At 33.2% G+C, this 6,710-nt stretch overlaps 1 long non-coding RNA gene across 1 annotated transcript; it reads left to right on the forward strand.

The window, feature by feature from the left end:
* The first annotated feature begins 2,928 nt into the window (after positions 1-2,928).
* Positions 2,929-3,554, forward strand: LOC135309958 (uncharacterized). Its single transcript, XR_010370230.1, has 2 exons — positions 2,929-3,320; positions 3,403-3,554. It is a non-coding gene; the product is annotated as an uncharacterized LOC135309958 (long non-coding RNA).
* The last annotated feature ends 3,156 nt before the right edge of the window (positions 3,555-6,710 follow it).

Here is a 6,710-nt window from a genome sequence, read left to right on the forward strand (position 1 = left end):
AAAATACTGGTACAACCCAAACCAAATGGAAGAATATTTAAAGAAATATAAAGAAAACTTTTTCTGCACTGCACCAACCCTACAATGGAACTCTCCCCATATTCTCCTGTGAAAAACATACGGAGCTACTAGAAGATAAAAAACGTTTATAGTAGTTAGGTAAAAACAGCATTCTTAATAAGGGTTGTCATCAGGCAGGTGGTTTGTAAAATACAGCCGAATTTTCAAAATTTAAAGGTTTATTTAAGCTGGCTCTGCGGTCTCCGGTGCATCGTCGAAAATACCATTGCAAATTTAGTACACATATAAAATACAATAGTATAGTACATAGAGCATTTAATTGCCCCAAGGTTCAGCCAGTAATGTACTACAGTAATGTAACATACATACAAAATCCTAACTAATATTTTAAATGCGAAAGTAAGTTTGTTTTTTTTACTTCTTCACGCTTTATCCACTCAACCAATCTTCTTGAAGTTTTGCATACATGTAGTTTGAAGTACGGAAAAGGATATAGGGTACTTTTCACCCCGAGAAAACACCTTTGGAAAATCATGCGAGCGAAGCCTAGTTCACGATAAAAAATAAATGTTAATAAAAGCGTATCGAGCACCATGTTTATCGCACCCATCACTTTAATACTCAATCCTCTTCTAATTAAAATATAGCCTCGATCATTTATTCAAAGCGTAAAAATTTCGCTGATATAGTGATGTGAGTAAAAGAGATATCTTTTATCTGATCGCAATCCGAGCTGCTTCCTCTCCTCGGGCATAAAACGTCAGTCATACAGGGTCCTCGTTCGTATCCACTTCGCACAGTCCTCAGCAACATTAGTTGTCAAAGCTACCAGTGTTTTGGGCACGTTGCTTCCCTGTGGCGCGTAGGAATATTGTTATTATTAATAAAATTAAAAAATTATAATTAAGCATGAGATTTGAGAACTAGTAAATAATGTAACATTATAGTTGTCAGACTGTATCAGGCACGTATTCATTTGACGACATTACTAGGATTTACCTTCTGCTACGGTCATGAGAAAGCGTGAAAGCCAGACATGAGTTTCCTACTTAATTGCCAGTTTACGTCACCGTACCAGCACTGTCTACACTTCTATTTTATCTGCTTCATATGTATCTTAGACCTGAAGTTTGCCGCGAACACGGAAGGTTTGAATGAAGATTTATCAACGATCTCATTATTTTTTGACCGAACACCGGAGAAGACAGCAAATAAAATAATTAACTCCTTCCCCAATTTCAGATTAATTACGACAAAATTAAGTTCAAGAGAAACTTCTTCGGCCTGCTCTCGAGTTCGGCAATATGATACCCATTCGAAATTACCTTGTGATAAGAGTCTTGACAGTTGCTATTACTGCTTCGTGATAGCGCTATTCGGGATACTTATGTCAGATGCCTTTACACATGAAAAATCTGAAAAGTGTATTTTTTATATATTTTAAGTTATTTTTTTTTATATCGCATGATGTTGCTACATTTTCCGCCTGCATTTTTATACTATATACAGATTATGTAAGACAATAATAACATACGAGTAGGGAAAAGGTCAAGAAATAGAAGAATGTAAAGCAATAACAAACAGCTCAGATATAATATTATCATAGGAGACGTAGATGTATTCCAATATTTCTTACATTCACGTCCCCAACTCAATAACCGTATCACAGACCATTTACCATATGGAAGCAACAGTACAGTCTGCAACACATTAACCCTCCCAAAATCATAGCAATGTCACTGCTATTACCATGTTATAAGGGTGCGTGCATACTACGAGTACCTATCTTGACACGCTGTCGATTGTACATGTACATGTGTAAACAATTACGGCCGAGGAATCCCAGAATACCTCATAATTTGCGGTATATTCCCTTTGAATATTGTCCAGTACAAAATATACTGTCAAAAAGATATTCTACATTTCAGAGATTAAATATTAATAGTAACACGTAATAATGTTGAATTAAAATATTTATTGTTTTCGAATGTTGTCTGACAATTATCTGACAATTAATTATTCTATTTATAGTAGGGATTCTATTAATTATTATATTTATTTGTTCATACAACGAAATCAAAATAATATTTTCTCTCGTAAATTATCACAACCATGTTACAAGATTTTAAATTAAACGATTGTAATCTGAATTCAAAATATAAGTATTAATTACAATTTTAATCAAATTTAAATGGAAAACAAGCTGAATGCGATTCAATATTTACGAGGATAGAACATCGTTCATTCATTGCGATGACTCGTAATTTTCGTTCATTCATTCAAAATAAAAACGAATATGTCTATTTCACATCTTGGCCCGAAATTTTATATTGAATTTCCCATCATGATTGTTACAAAAAGTCGACTTTTTTACAGTCGAATCTGGCATTCATTTTGTGAGGACCAGCATACTGCGAAAGCATTGTTAGAATATTTATCTAGGACAAACACATGGACTTATTAAAAGATGAGACTCAGACTGGCTCCCGTTTGCCCTCAAAACTAGCACAGTATTTGGATTCATTAGAAATATTAGAAAGTAATATTGAATGGCTATTGAATGGTAATATACTTATATTAAAACTAAACTAAAATTCTTCCTTTTTCCTTTCTCGGATCTGCTGAAAGAGATTTCTTTAGAAATAAGCAGTACCTATGTACACACGGCCCAGGACATACCTGTACCACCTCTCGCTCGTTATATACGCCATCTATCGGGGACAATTAAAACTATCCCGCATTTATTAATTATATTAACCTCTCTTTCATTCATCCATAATATTAACTATACTTGTATACCTAACCTGCTAACCTAGGAGAGCAGCAAAAGCAAAACTTCTAATGCAAAATTTCAACGCTTGTCTCAGTTGTCCAAATGGTGTTTCGGTTTAAGACTTATATAGCTTGAGGTCCCTATCTATAAGTCAAGAGTTCGAAACTCAGGCCGAGTAAATAATTTCTGCTTATTTTATTTTAAAAGATGTTTTATTATTCAGAGACGACATTTTTAAACCAGTATTTAAAACTTAAAGTTCAATACTTTCGTAGACAACGCACAATTTCCTTGCCGTTTTTATTTATTCATAAAGTGGGTAGTAGGAAAACTACTATCAATTGACTCGTCGTCGACGGAATCTTAATCATAGCTCACTTGCTCTAGCCATCTTAGTTGCGGTAACTGTGTAGTTGTGAATTTCGTTACAAATCAATATGCATTTAACTACCTTTGTAAAAGCAAAAATCATTGCTATGAAGATAATGTTTCCATTCGAGAAATAACTCGACGTCTTCAAATATCTGTAAGTAAACTACATATTTGTAAACTTATTGTTTATTTACGTTTATTTTACAAACATACTTATTTCTTTTATTTATTTTCAGAGTATATTTCCAGTGTTCAACTATGAATAAGACGATTTCAACAAACTAGTGACAGCGAAAGAAATCGGCTAGGACCTGTGCCACATATGTTTATGCCTTCTTCGTCGCGTCACCGAAAAATAGTTGCCAGACATGAAGACGATCAGTTTGATTCAACCAGAGCTGATAACAAAACCTTTTTGGCTGGTCTGGTTAACCTTTTTGGTTGGTTGGTTTGGCTGGTTTGGTTGGTGGTTTAACCTGGTTGACTGTGACAGTCAACAGTTCGGCACCATTTACATGAAAAAGGATTAAGTTCTCGTAGACCAGCCAAAAAGGTTTTGTTATCAGCTGCTCATCGCGAGGAAGGTTGCGCTTTGCAAGAGAATATTTAAATTGATGAAGAGGAAAAAAAGGAGAATGATATAACCAAAAAAACATCATCCCGTGTAGATTAAGTGGTCAGATTACTAGATAATATTATTTTTAGTGGTTACATCAACATGGGAGTCACTCCGGGGTACTGAAATATATTGCAACATGGTTGCCGGAATGAGAAATCGTTTGCAACGAGTGATTGACCAAGAAATGGCTCCAATATCATATTCATTGATATTAAATTACATTTACACTCTCTAACATTAATATAAACATCTGTATAGGCCTAACATCTGAATAACCGATATTTTTTGTGTGACTCCATGTTGATGTGATAACATTTCGTAATATCAATTCGAAGCTGTGCTTGTGATGTTATTGTTATATGATTATCTATATAACATGTATATTCACATAGCACTCAGTGAAGAGGCGATATGATAGATGTAAAAAGATATATTATTAACTTTACTAACCATTGTTTATTTTGTTACATTTTGTTGTTATTTGAATATAAATATTCAATTCAATTCTTTTGTTTCATTTACATAATTATAATAAATTATATATAATTATTAAATAAATATAAATATACACACATATACGTATTTATATAATTATTATAAATTATTTATGTTAAGCAAATAAAATGTTTAGATTATTAAATTGAAAAATTAACTAAAAGAAATGAAAATTAAAGTGCTCCGAGTAGATTTAAAATCCACTACCCATGGCATACCTATAAGTCGGTCATTCTACCACCAGGCCAAAGATTCTGTTAAGTGTAGTGATAATTTTTTTTTTCGTCGCTGTTACATGTCATTACTTACATTGATCTATGAATAGATTGTCATAGTAGATATGTTATATACCTAGATGACGAAGTACGATTTACTGATGACCCTTGCTTTTAAGTTTAATTAATAATAAAACACTCCGCTAGATGGCAGAGGTTGGTGGCACAGGTATCTCCTGAGCCGTGTGTACTATTATTCCACTTTTTATTTTTCTTATATAATCTGTTCATGTACATAAATTGGTAAATAAGTAAAATTGAAAAAAACTAACTTCGAAGTTTCTGGTGTCGTCTCATCCGCTAGAAAAACCTAACGGTCCAAACGACTAAACGCACATTTTTCAAACATAACTAACTAAAAAAGTTTAGCCCTTTGGCTGCTACAATGCTAAGGACAGATACAGATACACATACTCGTTAAACTTCTCCCCTTCTGACATCGGGCCAAGATATTACGGGGCAGGTTATAAATTTAATAAATTGATGAGTCATGGCAGTTAAATGACTGCTATGATTAACGGTAGCTGTTCTGTTCGTACCATCGACCTTTTCAAATGTGTTTTCGGGATATTTGATGTAAACAAACCTACACTACTTACTCTTTGTGCAATAGAAACAGTCTGAAAGTAAGGAAAAGTCATCGAGAATTATCACGGCAGTGCAAGTCTAGTAAAAAAAAAAACTACTTTATCTACTTACTCTTAGGCCGCTGTTTCGCCCGTGGTAGCTTTTACCTCGGGTCCTAAACTATATTCTTTCCAAATTTTATTAAAATTGGCCAAGCGGTTTAACCGAGAAAGCGTAACAGACAGACAAGTCTATCTAACGCATGTATATTATTAAGGGTGCTTTACACCTGTCAACCTTGATGTTAACTGAAACCTGCACAGAAACAAAGTACGCAAATGAAACGCGACGGCCGGCGCGTATGTTAGTGTTAACGTCAAAGTTGACTGGTGCAACTCTCTCTAATTATCGAAGTATGGATATGGATTTAAGTACATATGAAAAAAAAATCTCTACAAAATTGTGATCGCAAAATTGATACGCATGTGAAAGTTGTAAATGCAAAATGATCACGATGAGTGAACTCACTGAATGAATTATGTAATCGAACAATTTGTTAAATTAATCAGCTTTATTGAATATCGAAATGAATACTGTCCCTGGCGCTAATAAATACAATTTTCGTTCCATTAATCGCCACTCCAATCATTTTCAAGGTATCGATACGTTTCAATTTGAAATGGGATTAAAAATTGTGTTTCACACATGTATTGTGCGAGATAGTCGTATATTCAATGTTTTAAATAGTGTTTTTAATTAAAATTGAAATAAAACTAAATTGTTTTTTTTAACTGACAATATACTCATTTAATGACTTTACTATACTCTGGGCCATCGAGTCTTTTACTAAGCTTTTCAAGACTAGCAGATGGCGTGGGTTCGATTACCACTCGAGTTCCGAATTTCTGGAATTATTTTTTTGTTCTTTAGGCCATTATTTTAGTTCATTCTGAAGAATAAAACAATTAATATACAGTTCACGAGTTGTCATTGAAGCTTTCAAACATTGCTTAAATGAGCTTCTTTCTCACGTTAAGTTATGCAAAGACAAAAGATTATAAAATATTGTCTTATTCAAAGTTTAATATGAAAAAGTGCATATAAAAATGTAATTTTTTAAAAATTACTTTAAATTTATCAATAAAATTATATCGAACCAATAATAATTAAATAAAATAAAGAAAATAAAACCACGAAATATAAAGCACAAATATTTATAAAAATCAATTATTTTTTAGCAATCCCGGCAATACATTGCACGAGATAACGCGTCCTAAAAGGCTAGGCATAAAAAATAAAGCATAATTTATAATGAAATTAATGAGAACCAGTGTACGAAAGTTTCCGACAACGTTAAACACGGTGAACAAATATTAGCAAACACTTGAACAAAGTTTCATTCTTGTACAGTGTTAAATAAGTTTAAAATCCAAGTTATTTTGAAGTACATTCACCAATAGACGAATATTCATTTTTAGACACATTGTCACATTATCGCCTGCCTGACGTCTACCCAGAAGCGCCAACAGTCGCCTCGTTTTATTATACCCGTATATCAATAAGTAGTCCTCATGCACTTTCAATCTCC

This window comes from Plodia interpunctella, chromosome 24 (genome assembly GCF_027563975.2).
Source record: "Plodia interpunctella isolate USDA-ARS_2022_Savannah chromosome 24, ilPloInte3.2, whole genome shotgun sequence".
Taxonomy (NCBI): domain Eukaryota; kingdom Metazoa; phylum Arthropoda; class Insecta; order Lepidoptera; family Pyralidae; genus Plodia; species Plodia interpunctella.